Raw genomic sequence first — 16458 nt, forward strand, 5'->3', positions numbered from 1 at the left:
TTATTTATTTTGGCTGTATTGGGTCTTCATCATTGGGTCTTTGTTGCTGCACACAGGCTTTCTCTAGCTGCAGCGAGCAAGGGCTACTTTTCCTTGTGGTGTGAGGGCTTCTCATTGCGGTGGCTTCTCTTGTTGTGGAGCAGGGGCTCTAGACGTGTGGGTTTCAGTAGTTGTGGCATGCGGGCTCAGTAGTTGTGGCACGCGGGCTTAGTCGCTCTGCAGCATGTGGGATCTTCCCGGACCAGGGCTTGAACCCGTGTCCCCTGCATTGGTAGGCGGATCCTTAACCACTGCGCCACCAAGGAAGTCCAATATGTTCTGCTTCTGAATTCTGTTCTTTTGGCCAAAAGAGGAGCCGCTTTCCTCTGTACTTGGGCATTGTTATTCTCTGGATAATCAGAGGTGGGGTGAAAAAGAAGTAACCTTTTTACTCTAGTTCTTGTATTTTGTTCACAACTTTCTGTTACCAAGGAAATGATTAAGATCCTTAATTAGGGGTTTTCAAATCAAAAGCATTACAAGGATCGGAGGTGGCACCTTTCTAGCAGTGTTCATATGATGAACTCATTTTAAAATAGATTTCAGGGAGTCCTGACCAAGATTTCAGATCAACACATTAAATTTATGGAAACTGGCTATTTAGACAATCAGAAAATGGGTATTTTTTTGTAAGCTGCACTCTATTAAGCTTTTACATATTCAATCATGTTCTGAGTATTACTTTATTCCAATAAATTAATTTTAATCTATGATTTAAAGTCTTAATGAAAAGCTATTTAAGTTTCCTGTGACAGTTGAAGTCACTTGGCTATCATATCCTTAAATCTATTTTAAAATAGAATATGGTATTCTAACACTAAAACTTTATTATTGCATTTTCTTGTTTTCCCATGTGTAAGTTCAAATTATATTTTCACTTGCATAATATTCGGGTAAACTTATACCAGAATTATACCAAAACCTAAGCTGGGGTCATGTTTCCTCATCAGTCACATTCTGCCAATACAGTAAGCCAGACATTCCAGGAAGCTCTTTATCACCAGCCTAGAGGGATGCAGAACATGGGAATGAGGAAGCCTTTCTCCCAGGTATAGCAAAAGCAGTCTGTTAGCAAACGGATGTGAAGGGAGGTAGGTTTTTATTTTTTAATTTTTTTAAAGATTTTTTTTGATGTGGACCATTTTTAAAGTCTTTATTGAATTTATACAGTATTGTTTCTGTTTTATGTTTTGGTTTTTTGGCCACGAGGCATATGGGATCTTAGCTCCCTGACCAGGGATTGAACCTACACACCCTGCTCTGGAAGGCGAAGTCTTAACCACTGGACAGCCAGGGAAGTCCCCAAGGTCTGTAGGTTTTTACATAGTGGATCAGAGTCTGTGTGGGTGAAGCTAAAACCCAGAACAACTCTACTGGCTAAAACTCAGGATCATTTGAAACGCAAATTTTCACATGTATGCACCTGCAAGGCATCAGCGAAATTTAAAGCCCCTCGAATAGATTCATCCTCTCTAACAAGAAAATGTACCTCCTTTTCTCTCCGTGCCATGTCATATCCCCAATAGGCCTGTCCCAGTACATCTTTTGGTTTCTTCTGGTCCCTTTGGAGGTGCCTGCTGTTCTTACATCCCTATCCCTCTTTTGTGACTCCCCAGAGTAACACTCAAAAAAAGCTCCTTCAGTCAGGTTCTCACTATTTTTTTTTTCCCCTTGGATAACTCTCTCCTCCTTTTTTCTACTTTGTCACCCAGGGAATGACAAAGGAAGATATTTCCCTTTCTACATTCTTGGGGCTGAACCACATGTTTTTAATTCTTTTTTCCTGCTCATGATGCATTCCTGATATGTCCTCTACAGGACATGGCTGGGTGTCCACACTACAGTGCAGGGTACCTTAAGGGTAAAATTATCCACAGCTCACTGGGGTTTGGGGACAAAATCTTATGTGACTCAATTAGATTTGTTTTCTATTTTGTCAGTCCTGACCCTTGGAGTCTCTCTCCTTTCTTGCTAGGTTGCCCTGCTTTCAAATCCAGGTCCAAGTCCAGCTCTCTCTTAGCTTGCAAGCCTGCTGCTTGGTATCTAGTTTCTCTCCCTCTGCTTTGGGTCGGAGCTTCCTTGCAGAGCTGTCTGACCCTCTGCAGGGGCACTCAGGCCCCTGATGATTTCTGTGACGCTTATCTTCTTTCTCTCTCTGCCCATCCTCCCATCCTCCATCTGCCTTCCGCCAGCGGCACACCTTGGGGGCTGATTAGCGCAGTCTCCCCACCCAGCTGAGCTCACTCGGCTGGGCTCCCTCCTATCTCCACTATCCAAGGTCTGGGCTCTGGAGCTGAATTTCCCCAGGCCCCTTCAGAAGCCCATTCTTTGCCACATACCATTTGCACAGGTGGCCCCTGGCTCCTCCTTCGCTCCAGGGATCCTTGCCCCTAGCCCCAGGGCAGCATGGAGAGCACAGCCACGGGGCACTCCGCCCGCTCACCCAGCAGGCAGCCCATGCGTCCTGCCTGGGGTGTCCTCTCAGGAGTGTTCTCCTGACTTGTCTTACACATACTGACTGACCCAGATTTGCTTCTGGTCTCATCCTCCAAGGCAACTCCCAGAAGCTTTTAGGAGAAAGGAAGGTCTGTGTGTTAAAGTGATGATGCCAGCTCTGAATGCCTTGCTATCTGGCCACATTCAGAGGCAGGGGCTTGGTTTATCAGTCTCGGCCAGGCTGCTCCCCGCCCAACATAATCAGTACATGGGCACCTCAAGATAGGGCTCTGCTCTTGGGCAACACATTTTGGGTCTGAGAAAAATGGGCCGATATAGGGGGTGCTGTAGGGGTCACATGAGGTCACACTGCTAAGGCCACTGTCTTACAGTACAGTGTTCTTTCTAAGAAGCTGCCAAGCCATGGCTTTGCTTTTAGGTGTGGAGTCTATAATTGATCAGTGTCCCCTCTTTGCATTGGCTGCTGGAAAGCTTAGTGCCAAACCTGAGGGTTGCCTGGGGCATACGATGAATTTGAATGAATTTTTATCATAACCTTACTCACCAGTCCATTTTATGTCTTTATCTTTGTTTTTCATGTTCCCTCCCATCCACCTCTCATTTATATTCCCCTGCTAACGACCTTAAACCCTTCCTGAATCAAGGTGGGACATGTGTAAACAAACATACAAAACAAGGTAATTTTACGGCAACCTGAAATAGTCTCTTTTACACGGTTGGCTGGAAGATAACTTTCTGGACAGCCATAATTACTAAATGTTTTAATGTACATATTCATAAAATAGAAATACCTATTCCAGAAGTTTATCCTACAGACATACACAAGTGCACAATATTTGTCTGACTGTAGCATTGTTCGTAATAGAAAAACAAGGAAATAAAGTAAATGTTCAGGAATGGCTGAATACATCATGCTACACGTATACGATGGCACACTGTGCAGCTGTTCAACAGTGAGAGATGGGTTTACATGTTTAACATCAAGGTTGTCTTTAATGTACTAAGCGAAAAAGAGAAAAGCTTGTGGTGATGGGGAAGAGGAGGCTATATTTGATCATTTAAACTTTCTCCCAACCCCACCACAAATAGCATGAACACTAAGGGGGGCTTGTTGCTGATTGCCTGGTATAAACAAAACCATCATACTCAGCACAGAGGCTTTCTCATATTCAAGGCAGTATTAAATAACAGGAATGAGGAAGTAACATTTGCAGACGCTCAGGGAGCTACATTCTCTGAATTAGCACATGCTGTAAAGTGAGGAGAGGGGAGGGTAAAGAGGAAAGATGAGGGAGGGGGCTGGCCTTTGAAAGAGACAAGCTTTGGCAGCTGAGGGTTTTCTGTTGGGAGTTTTGGTGTGAAATGCTATGAATTTCCTTTTCACTCTGCCTGCCAAACCCTCAGTAAAACCTACCTGTTTCCCAATACGTTTGTAGTTGGATTTGCTTTGGGGGGAATGTGATAAAGTGTTGCATCCAACCTAAAGGTCAGAGAGGGTCAAGGGCAGAGACGGCAGAGAGTGACCATCTGGGTCATCAACAGATAACCAGGTCCCATGTGCAGTCAGTTCTGTGCATATTGGGAAGGGCAGGTTGATGACTAAGAGAAGACTTGAAAAAAGGGGGAAAATGCAATAAGTCAAATCAGCCTTCTGCAAAAGCGGTGGTCTGACTTAATAAATACTGAGATTAGTTTTCACACCCAGGATGACAGATAGCAATTCAGAAAAAAAAAAAACTGTGAAAGGATCACAGGTGAGAAGATGATTTCAGAACTTAACTTATGCCAGAGTAGCCACAATTATTTACATTACAGATGCACAAAATGCTAGCTCTGACTACGTTAGCTGTTATAGAAATATCTTCTTCATCTGAAAATTAAAAAAAGAGTGATATCTTCATTAAAAATTCCCTTCACTGCCCACTTCACCTCTGTGTACCTCAGCCCCTTGGCCTCACACAAAACAGCCCTGTCTGACTGTTGTTTATGTGCAGCTCCGTCTCTTCCAGAATCACCTCTCCTGGAACCACTGCTTCCACATCCTGTGTGACTAACCCAGTGAGAAGGTTCTAGAGATGAAGCAGGCCCTGTGGATGGGCTTCAGGGGCTCCCAAACCCCTGAAATGTCATGCAAACTTGTTGTGTGTGGACAACTTTCCAGGGAAGGGGTCATACTCTGATTCAGATATCCATGGGCTGATCCCCTAAATGTCAAGGGCTTCTGATTCAGAAGCCTGATATGGAACTCCTCTAAAAAAAAAATCTATTTCCAAGGCCTAACACAAAGCTTGGCATTCAGTTGCTCATATTTCCAAGGCCTAACACAAAGCTTGGCATTCAGCTGGTACTTAATAAAAAATAAATAAAAGCTCACAGCGACTGAGTATACAGAGTATGCCAAACACTGAGGTGTTTAATATTATGTTCCTTATTTTATAGATGAGGAAAATGAAGTCCTACGTGCTGATCCATGTTTGCAAGACTCAACCCTCAATGTCAAGTGCACTTGATAAATGTTGACTGAATGTTGACTGAGAATAAAGGTGGCAGTTATGAAAGCTTCCATCATGAAAGGTAAGGAAGCTGACCTCCAATCAGCATGGGGTGAGGGGAGTTGAGTCAAAAACTCAGGTTACCTGTCTTCCATTTAGTAGGCATTTCCTTATACATCTCTAACTTTGTTCGAAATAGTCTTTATTCCTTATTAGATATGAATGTGGACTCTTGTATACTAAATTGAACTCATTTCACCCGTCTCTGAATTCAGGACTCTGGCATGTGTATGATAGCTTTGTTCATCAGTAGATCAAATTTCATACTGGCAGGGACTTTGTAAAAAAATCTTTCCTCTTCTGGGCTCCTTCTCCTGTTGAGGATTCCAAACCCAAACGCCTACAGGGACTAGTAGGTAATGGAAGTGATTCAAGTGGGCTGGGTCAGAACTGGGGCATCCCAGCAGGGAGCCACATCCAGTGTGAAGGGCACAGCTGCCCCTTGGACTCACCACATCACTGTCACTTGAGAATGTGGGCCCAGGATGTTCAGGTCTTCCGAATTTTAAGAGAAATCAGAAACGTAGATTTAATGTGGAATTTCCTGAGTTTTGGATGTTGACAACTCATTCAAACATCTTTAAAAAATAGAGTATAGGCCAAATAAAACACATCATCTATGGCTGGGTGGGCCTGTGAGCCACCAGTATGCAGACTCCTTTTTCATTTGGGGAACATCCGGAATCATGTTCTGGTCCAGTCAGGCAGATTAAGTGTATGGAGGGGGAGGTGAAAGGAATATTTTCAGTTTTGCTGCTTGCTAGATACTTTACTGAAAGGTTTGTAAGGGAAGTGGTTAAGAGAGAGGCTAAAAATTTTAGGCTATCTGTGGATTTGAAAGAAGCCATCCATGGCCTCAAATGGAACATCAAGTTGTGTGTGACTTCCTCCCTTAAGCTACCAGTCAAGCTCTCTGCTGCAAAGCCTTGTCCCAATGTGGACTGCCACATGACTTCAGCACTCTTCAAGCTGCTTGTTAGCATGCAGCACTCTGCTGAATCTGCAGAAAAATCCACAACCCGCCGCATGTCTTCTTGCATTGCGTGTGCTTCTGCGGGGCAACAAATCAGCCTAAAGCAGTGAACAAATCACTCTTCCCAAGACTTCTCTGGCTAGTTGGTGTCCACTGAGGAAGACCAGCTTCTCAGAAGAATGGACCTTCTCCTAATAGGGGGCCCCTACTTTGCCTTGTTCTCTGTCAAACAAGGCTTTACACACTGCCAAATAAATCTGGATCCATTCGGGGATCAGTTACTCCAGCACTTGAGCACCTGGGGCCCTCAGCCTGCTTTCTGGACAGTACAGCCTTGAGGGTTTGATGGAAGAAGCCATGCAAAAGCATAATGGAGAAGATGAGATTTTTGAGACCTTTAAGCATTAGTTCCTGCTCCAGATCTAAGAATTGTATGTGGAGAAAATTTCCTCGCGTCTTCTTCTCTTTAAATACATTAGTCAAATGGAAGCGGAATATTAATGTATTTTGCAAGGCTTTGGTAATACTGAACACAGTGTTCTCTTCAAACTGAAGGTGTTGTATATGTGTTTAGTTTGGAGCGAGATCTCTGTTTGGGCACTCACAGAACTTCCCTCTCATCACACCAGCGAATTGAGAATTTTCCAACCTTTCTTCTTTGAACAGCAACAAAAGAAAATATCACATCAGATACCTGAGCCAACAGTAACAGAGAACTAAAGTGTGGACAGTATCAAATATTATGTTTGGAGTGAAGCTTAGTTCTTCACAGGCTGCCAGGCATGCTAGTTTTAATTTTACAAGGAGAACACATGACTTGACTACTATGGTATTTAGAATCCCTATACTGGAGTATTCCCAAGGTTTTTTGTGAAATATCCAAGGCTGTTTCCAAAGAGTACTTTCCACTTTTGTTAACACTTTCCTTTCCCTTTAAGTCAACTTGAAAAATTCTGCCTAAGTTTCCCATTAACTCAGACTTTTCCATACCCATATTTTTCCATAAGGACGAACCAATGATCATGAAACCTGGTACCACTGTCTAAACATCTGTACTTTTCAGGTTTAAAAATTGTGGAACAAGTTCAAATTCATATTTTAGTGCAAATCTCAATGAAAGAATCTTTTTAATCTCTCCTTTTCTACCCCACTTTTTCAACTCCTAAATATGTAAAAACATATATGTTAAATAGAGGCCAAGTAAGAATGGTTCTCCCAGGGAACAAACAAGGCAGCAAAGGATCATGGGCTCTTCTCTCCTGCAAACAACTGTGGTTCTTTAAACAAAGAATCTAATTATTCCTTAAACTGCTTTCCCATCTCCTCATTCACAGGTTTTTGCTTCTTGTGCTGACAGTTAAGGTAACATATGAAGGGGAGGTAAATAAAGATGTGAATTTTCTCTGCATAAGGAGTCAAGGTGTCCATATGTACTTGAGTTAAAGGTTGGATACAATGTGGAATTAGTTTTTTGTTTGGGTTTTGTTTTCAGTCAAGTAAATAATGACAATTTGAACAGGATATATGTATATACCCTTATGTTTTTATTGATATATAATTCACATGCTGTACAATTTACCAATTTAAAGTGGGTTTTAGTATATTCATAGAGTAGTGCAACCATCACCATAATCAATTTTAGAGCATTTTTATCACCCCCAAAAGAAATTCCACACCCATCAGCAGTCAATCTCTACTCCTCTCTGCCCCCAGGCCCTGAAAACCACTAACCTACTTTCTGTCTCTATGGATCCGCCTATTGTGAACATTTTATATAAATTGTAGAGTACAATATGTGGCCTGTGTGTCTTTTTTTTTTTTCACTTGGCATAATGTTTTCAAGAGATCTATACACGTCATACACACACACGAGTATTGTCTGAATGCTCCAAAAGCACCTCAGTGGCACTGTTCTGCTGTTAACGTTCTCACCTTTTTCAGAGACTTCATCTCACATCTGAATTCATTTAGGAAATTGAGCAAGTCCTGTGGTCTCTCATCACAAATGTTCAGTAGCCATCTCTTGGTCCAGTTCCTCTAACACCTCACACTCAGTGTGTACAACACGACCTCAGCATTTTCCCTCTCCAAACACAATATTCCTCTGTGTTTACTTACCTTTGTTAATGAAAAACCTTCTGCCACACTAACTTGAAAACCTAGTCATTTTTCCCTCATTCAAATCTAACGTATCCATCCCTGTGCTAGACACTGGTTCTCCCCTTTCTACCTCCACAGCTTCTCCTGCCTGCCTGCCTCTGAGCCCTCAGTGACCCTCACTGGCCCAACCTCTGTCACAGTGTCCCTGTTCGGCTCTCTGCCTGCAGTCAGCTGCTCCAGTCTTTCCTGTACCATGGTTGATCCCTAGGCTGAATGAACTGCAATGAATGGCTGGCTTCCTTCCTTCCTTCCTTCCTTCCTTCCTTTCTTAATTTAATTGAAGTATAGTTGATTTACAATGTTGTGTTAGTTTCTGGTGTACAGCAAAGTGATTCAATTATATATACATATACACATTCTTTTTCATATTCTTTTCCATTATGGTTTATCACAGGATATTGAATATAGATCCCTGTGCTATATCGTAGGACCTTGTTGTTTATCCATTCCACATATAATAGTTTGCATCTGCTAATCCCAAACCCCCAATCCATTCCTCACCCCCCCCACCACCCTTGGCAACCAAAGTCTGTTCTCTGTGTCTGTGAGTCTGTTTCTGTTTTGCAGATAAGTTCATTTGTGCCATAATTTAGATTTCATATATAAGTGATATCATGTGATATTTGTCTTTCTCTTTCTGACTTACTTCACTTAGTATGGTAATCTCTAGTTGCATCCATGTTGCTGCAAATGGCATTATTTCATTCTATTTTATGGCTGAGTAGTATTCCATTGTATATCTGTACCACATCTTTTTTATCCATCCATCTGTCGATGGACATTTAGGGGTTTCCATGTCTTGGCTATTGTGAATAGTGCTGCTGTGAACATAGGGGTGCATATATCTTTTTGAATTATTGTTTTGTCTGGGTATATGCCCAGGAGTGGGATTGCTGGATCATATAGTAACTCTGTTTTTAGTTTTTTGAGGAACTTCCATACTGTTCTCCATAGCGGCTGCACCAATTTACATTCCCACCAACAGTATAGGGGGAGCTTCCCTTTCCTCCACACCCTTTCCAGCATTTATTGTTTGTGGACTTTTTAAACCATGGCCTGACGGCTTTGTCTTGAGGGAAGAGACGGGGAAAGAAGAGCAGGGGAGCTGGTGGTTTTACTCAGACCTATGCCGGGCCTGGGGTGACAGTGAGGCAGGCTGTCCTCTCAGTGCTGGAGAGGAAGCCGGGTGCTTGGCAGCTCTTCCCTAGGCAGCCTGGGCCCCACCTGAAGAGGTTCTGACTTACGTATTTTCAAAGTCTCCAGATGACTCTCATGTGCAGTTCTGGGATCTTACAGACTGTCACAATAGCATGGTGTTAGCAGGACAAGCAAGGGCTCTTGGGTCAGAAGACCTGGGTTACGACCTTGGTCTACCAAAGGTTAACTGTGATACCTGGGGCATGTTAATCTCTACGCTCAATTCTGTCACCCGTAACATGGGCTAAATACACCTTCTCCATGGAACTGTTCTGAGTATGAATGAAATCAGATGAAGTACAAAGTAGAGTGCCTGGCACATAGAAGGTGCTCTGAAAGTCGGGGGGTGGAGTATGGTTATATGCCTTGGTTCTGAATTGTCCTTGTCACACTGCTAATATGGCTCCATGCCAACCAAGAACCATTGTTTGTCTCCTACAGAGACCCACATCAGGGTGACTCCTTTGTTGACAGGCAAAATGACAGCTGGCTGAGGGTACCGTGGCCCTTAAGCTAATCCTGACACAGGTGCAGAGCTGAGTCCCAGCAGGTTGTGCCCGTTTAGTGTCTCACAGTGCAGGGAGGAGCGGTCATGCCCACAGGGCAGTGTGTGAAGGGACACTGGGTTATAAGTTAGGAGAACTCACTGTGCTCTGTGATGGGAGGAAACTGGCACTGTACACACATGGCTCAGGTTGTTCTTGACACCCTATTCCACGGCCAACTAAACACGTCATTTTTCTCTCCTCCCGTAGGCTCTTTGTATGGATTAAACTGAGATACAGGGTAGCGATGGGCTCTAAAATACTTCGTGTGCTCGAAGATAATTAACATATTAAAGTAAAAATTACAGGACCAATAGAGCATCTTAAACTTCTTAATACTTAGAAAAAAATATTTTTAAATAGCAGTCTGCATAACTTCCAGTCTTCAGGAAACTACAGATAAGCTAAACAACAAGGTCCTGAATGGCGAGTACTAATCTTTGGCAGCATTTAAAGTGAATAGGAATAGGGCTTCCCTGGTGGCGCAGTGGTTGAGAGTCCGCCTACCGATGCAGGAGACACGGGTTCGTGCCCCGGTCCGGGAAAATCCCACATGCTGCAGAGCGGCTGGGCCTGTGAGCGATGGCTGCTGAGCCTATGCGTCCGGAGCCTGTGCTCTGCAACGCGAGAGGCCATGACAGTGAGAGGCCCTCATACCAAAAAAAAAAAGTGAATAGGAGTAAAGATCTAAGAGTTCAGCCCCAATCCACCAAAAAAGGAATTTTTATAGACAAGTTTTACAACTGGACCTATCTTCATTCCTTCTGGAAGTCAGACGATGGGGTGACATACATCTAACTAAACAAATTTTTCCAATAGAAAAAAAAAGGCTGTAAAAATTTTATTTCAAGAGTTACTAAATTGTATAACTTTGTAAATGTGAACTTAGTGCTTTAGTTTACATGTTAAACAATGTTTCTATTAGACCACATCTTTAAATATTCAGTATTCTCTGCCAGTTAAATATTATTGCTATATAAAACCTTAAACTGTTAATAAATAAATAAATAAAATAAAAAAAAATAAAATACGTCGCCAGGTCTCACTAACAAGTCTTAGCCTGGCAAAGCCTTCTTGCGGGGTTGACTGTGCACGCCTTCAATCTCTCGTTCCTGCAGGAGGAGCCCTGGCTTAAGAAAGCGCGGGCGTAATCGCAGAGCTGGACGGCACACATACCGCCCTGCCGCTCCCACACGCCCCAAAGGGCAGGTGCCTATGGCTTGCCAGGAGAGCTGCTTATTTTTTTTAGCGATGAAGGGACAGACGATCCCTTTTGAAAAGCTGGCCTCAGGGTGGGAGGGAAGGGGTGGGCAAGCGACCTGGCAGGGCCATGGCACCCCCGTTGCTGTCTGATGACAGGAACTAGCCCTCTGCCCGTGACCAGGCTTTCCTGTGAGTCTGTGAGGCCACAGGCTGGTCACTTCCTCGGCTCGGGATTGAGTATCATAAGCAGACATGGGGTAGCTCAGGACTCTGAGGGCAGGGATCTGAATATGGCAGGGCTTGAATTCTCTCATCTGGATGTCGGCAAGGGCTATGGGAAGTAGCAGCAAGCTCAGAATGCAGACCTCGTGGGGAGGTAACTTTGGACTGGAAGGGCAGTTTACTCGGGGCCCCAAATCCTCCCTCGCTGCCAAGTGACTTATGATGTTGGGGTCTAATCGCTGAGGCTCCTGTGGCCGGGGAGCCAGATCCCTCAGCTTCCTTTCCAACTGTGCCCCCTCGGCCTCCCAGACCCTTCACCGGTGGCCAGTCAGAAGGAGCACAGGATGCGAGGGGTTCTCTTAGAAGAGGTGGGTCAGATTAAATGAAATGAATGCTTGAAAAATTCTAAATAAGTACAATGCGATAGATGCCTAAGAACCAACATTAGTAAATCTGTCAGGAGTAATATGTAAAGCAAATAAATTTGAGCTGAATCATGTGATGCCTTCTTTTTTTTTTTTTAATCTCAGAAGGACTGCTGATCTCTGCCGACATGCCAATGTATAGGACAGGCACTTCCATGAGCAGTTAGGGTCTCTTTGACAAGGAAACTTGGGTTTCTACTAGTAGAAAGAAGATGGTGGAATAAATACAAGCATTTGTCTCCTTGGATGCTAATAAACTGATATTAAAAGGAGGAAGAGGGACATTAACAGCGGAGCAACTGGGAAAAGAATATAAGGGAAAGGAGAAGGATGTCAACAGATTTCTGGAGGTCAAGGAGAGGATGGCAAAGAGAACAGGGCAGATGACGGTTAATTTTATGTGTCAACTTGGGTAGGCTGTGGCGCCCAGTTGTTTGGGGAAAAAACTAGTCTAGATGTTGCTGTGAAGGTATTTTGTAGATGTGATTAATGTTTATGATCATGTGACTTTTCTGTAAAGGCGATCACCCTCCGTAATGCAGTGGACTGTGGGAGAGAGGGTCCGGCCAATGAGTTGAAGGCTTTAAGAGCAAAAACTTAGGTTTCCCAGAGAAGAAGGAACTCTGCCTCAACACTGTAACGTAGAAATCCTGCCCAAGTTTCCAGGCTGCTGGCCAGCCCTATGGATTTGGGACTCAAGACCGCAATATTAGCTCATCTGAATTTCTAGCCTGTTCGCCTGACCTATGGATTTTAGACTTCCCAGTCCCCACAATCATGTGAGTCAATTCCTTAACATAAATGAACCTCTATCTCTATCTCTCTGTCTGTGTATATCTATATCCACCTGGTTCTTTTTCTCTGGAGAACACTGACTCATACGGAGTGAGAATGTAAGAGCTTAGAACATGTAGGAGAAAACTTTGGTTAAGTGGGAGAGTGGGAGTGAGCCGCCTGGCAATGTACCAGTAAAACCACAGGCTCACTGGGCAGCTGCAACAGAGACTGGGATTTTGAAGGGGGTTGAAAAGCAGAGAGGTTCATTGAAGTCTACCTAATGTACAGGGGGCCCGCAGGCACCCCTCACTCTTCTCCCCATCCCCAGCCTTAGGTCCATGTGCTGTGGTAGAAACCCAAAATTGACCTGTGGGCAAACTATTAGAGGACTCTTTTATCTCTAAAGAAATTTTAAGACTGCCTGGAAATTGTACTATATGTAAGTTATTAACATTAGGGGAAGCTGAGTGAGGAATATACAGAAACTCTGTATTACTTTTGTAACTTTTCTCTAAGTCTAAAATTAGTTCAAAATAAAGCCTTAAAAAAATGTCTGGAAAGATGTAGGAGGGATAGAGTGTGTGCCAACACTCTAAAGAAAAGCCCTCCCCTCAGGCATTTGGAGCACCACCCCCAAACTCCTGACTAAAACCTAGCCCCTTCTCTGAGTTGGGGCTTGGGGAGGAACATGGCTCTCCAATACAAGCATTTCTGTGCTATTCTATTTTTAACTTATACATGTATCATTTTGATAAAAAGTTAAAAGGAGAAAAAGACGTTTCTTTCAGACTTGAATGAGCTGTTTTTTATGTAGGTGACACTCACTGACATCACTAACACATTTCACTGCAGAAGAAAAAAAGCCTATAATAATAGGACCAAAGGGAAACAATTTCAAATGTAGACTTAGAGGCTCAAACAGCAGGAAAATTATGAAATTTCTGAACTGTAGTCTTTGTCAGAAAGCAAAGGAAGTTTTTTTTTTTTTTTTTTTTTTGCGGTACGCGCGGGCCTCTCACTGTTGTGGCCTCTCCCGGCTGCGAGCACAGGCTCCGGATGCGCAGGCTCAGCGGCCATCGCTCACGGGCCCAGCCGCTCCGCGGCATGTGGGGTCTTCCCGGACCAGGACACGAACCCGGTTCCCCTGCATCGGCAGGCGGACTCTCAACCACTGCGCCACCAGGGAAGCCCGCTTTTTTAAAGGAAATTTTTAAAAAACACTTTAGTAGCCCTCCCTCTCCCCCGGACGCCATGGATTTTGTCAATGTATGAGTGCTAGTCCTCCATAGATCTAAGTGTAAAAATGGACCAAATGCTTCATAAGCTGGTCCAATGACACCATCTCTTGGCTGAGGAATGAGATTTGTGGAGTATTCAGTTCTACTGTGACCTAGCAAACCATAAATTGTAATACACATAGAGGAGAGAAATGTTTTACTGACAGCACCAGTATGAATATATTAATTATAACACTTAAAGCACATCAATGATAATTATGAACAGTTCCTAGGATGTTATGCTCTCATCCTCAGTGTCTTCTGCAATGATACCAACATGCCTTATTAAGAATGAAATTTAGCAGCATCAGGCTTCTCTGAGTTTTTTCTCTCTACATCCATTAGCACTGTATTCCCTTCCTTGGCAAATGTATTCGTTGGCCTGATAAAATGTCTAGTTTCGTGAACTCGCCATATGCCTAGCAAGCAAAGGTCCCCAGAGATGTTTTCATTGACTTCATTGCCTTTCGGAATTGCTGTGCAGGGCCTGCCAACTGGGTCTTCTTCAGGCCACGTGCAATATACAAAGGTGGGCAATTCACTGGGGCTGCAAATGCAGGCGGCTCTGGGGAAACAATTTCCCGGACAATAAAAGGGAAAGACATCCCGTGGGTTTAGTTAATGCCGAGTGAACAGTCACAAAACTGCTGGGTGCCCCAGGGTATGTGGCACAATCAAAACTTGTGATTGCCTCCCCACACTGCCCCAGCTTCTCTTCTGCTCTCGAATTCTGATAGCTCAGCTCCGAAAAGTTCACTGGCAGTCAAATCTGTAGCTGGAAACAAAACAAGCTGCTTCCTCTCGATACCACAGGTATCATATTTATTGGTCCTTAATATTCTGTCCAAACTGGCATTGCTAAGGAGAATGTCACATCAGCCCCAAACACAAGACCTACCAACTGATGCTGCAGAACCTTCCACAGCACCTCTGAGCATGTGAGCTCAGGGAAGGAAGGGGAGCTGGTAGCTTTGAGGCTGACAGGCAAGCATTGAATGGATAGTCCCCTGAAGCAAAATCAGACAGAAAATCATCATTTTTCGTTTGCTTTTCCATCTCCTTTCTTTTGTATTCAAGTAGACTGTGAGTAAAATACAAAAACCTCACTGAATCTAGTGCCCTTGGCTGAAAGTTTTCCTTAGTTGGGATCATTCCGTTAATTCCTACTTAAACGCTGAAAGTAACTGGTTCCTGGAGGTTACTGGTTGGATTTCCAGGTCAGGGTGCTTGATATGATTACTACAGAACTTTAAAGGTTACAAAATGGCATCAGAGGTCCACAAGTCACTGATTTTGTTTCCTTCCCATTTCTGATGCCCAGCTGATTCTAAAGCAAACCACCGTGACCCACAACAGGCTGTAGGAGGATGAGGCCCCCAACCCAAACAGCCTTTGAACTCATCTTCCTGTTGAGTCCAGTAGTGCTGATGGCAGCAAGAGCCAGAGAGCACACAGATACAGCTCTCCTGAATTCGGGCTGAGGTTCCAAGGCCAGTGGTAGAGGCCAAATCTATAATCCCCTTATACCAACCATATGAAATCTAGATAATAAGCCTTATGAGCAAAGTATCTCCAGTGGTCAGAATCTGAAAGCGTTTAGGTGAGGTCCTAAATCAGTTATTAGGCAATTGATAATTTGAATAAAACTTGGAAAATCACCCTTAAAAGATGTGTCATCTTCAGGTTCCCAGTGTTCGAGGTGATCAGATATCATCACACCATGACACTGGTGACTGCCCAAAAGGCCTGGGAAATGACTTAGTGGCCCATTAGATTTTCTGAGCTTATCTGCAAAGCTGCTCTAATCTCCCCTGAATATCAGGTCAGTGTCTTGCCAAGCAGCCAAACACTCACTGTAATCATTTTCAGGCGGAAAAAAAAAAAAAAGTTCTCTGTATAAATAAAAAGCTTAACCCACTGAGATATCGTCTAAATCCTCTTCCACTTCTCTTCCTTCCTCTCGACTCACCCACAGCTGAAGCAGAACAACTTCGTGGACACCTTGAAGCGACTTTCAGTCCATCTGAAATATATAATCCTACTGAAGTGACCTAAGATGGTGTAGATGTAGCCTTAAATCTAGAAATTTCTTAGTGAATAGTATAGGAATGCAAAATAGAACAGCCACTTTGGAAAATGATTCGGCAGTTTCTTATAAGAATGAAACACACACCTGTCATTCAATCCTGCAATCCCACACCTAGGTATTAATATTTACGTAGGAGAAATGAAAACATATGTTCACATAAAAAAATGGTATGTGAATGTTTATAGTGACTTTATTCATAATGACTCAAATCTGGAAACAACCCAAACGTCCCTCAACTGGTGAAGAGATAACCTGTAGTATATTCATACAATAGAATATACTCAGGGACAGAAAGGAACTAACTGCTGATCCACACAACGACATGGACGGATCTCAGATATATTATGCTGCATGAAAGAAACCAGACTCAAAAGGCTACATACCATCTGATTCCAAGTATGTAACATCCTGGAAAAGGCCAAACTATAGGGTCAGAAAACAGGTCAGTAGTGGCCAGGGGCTGGGAGTGAAAGGAAGAGTTGACTGTAAAAGGGCATGAGAAATAAAATCTCAACTACCAAAAGTAAGTCACCCAAAAAAAA

The 16458-nt window shown here is 43.4% G+C and overlaps 1 protein-coding gene across 1 annotated transcript in view; it reads right to left on the bottom strand.

Moving 5' to 3' along the window:
- The window catches only part of MARCHF3 (membrane associated ring-CH-type finger 3), a 152806-nt gene that overhangs the window by 105469 nt on the left and 30879 nt on the right, over positions 1-16458 (bottom strand). The window lies entirely within an intron of this gene.

This window comes from Kogia breviceps, chromosome 4, assembly GCF_026419965.1.
Source record: "Kogia breviceps isolate mKogBre1 chromosome 4, mKogBre1 haplotype 1, whole genome shotgun sequence".
Taxonomy (NCBI): domain Eukaryota; kingdom Metazoa; phylum Chordata; class Mammalia; order Artiodactyla; family Physeteridae; genus Kogia; species Kogia breviceps.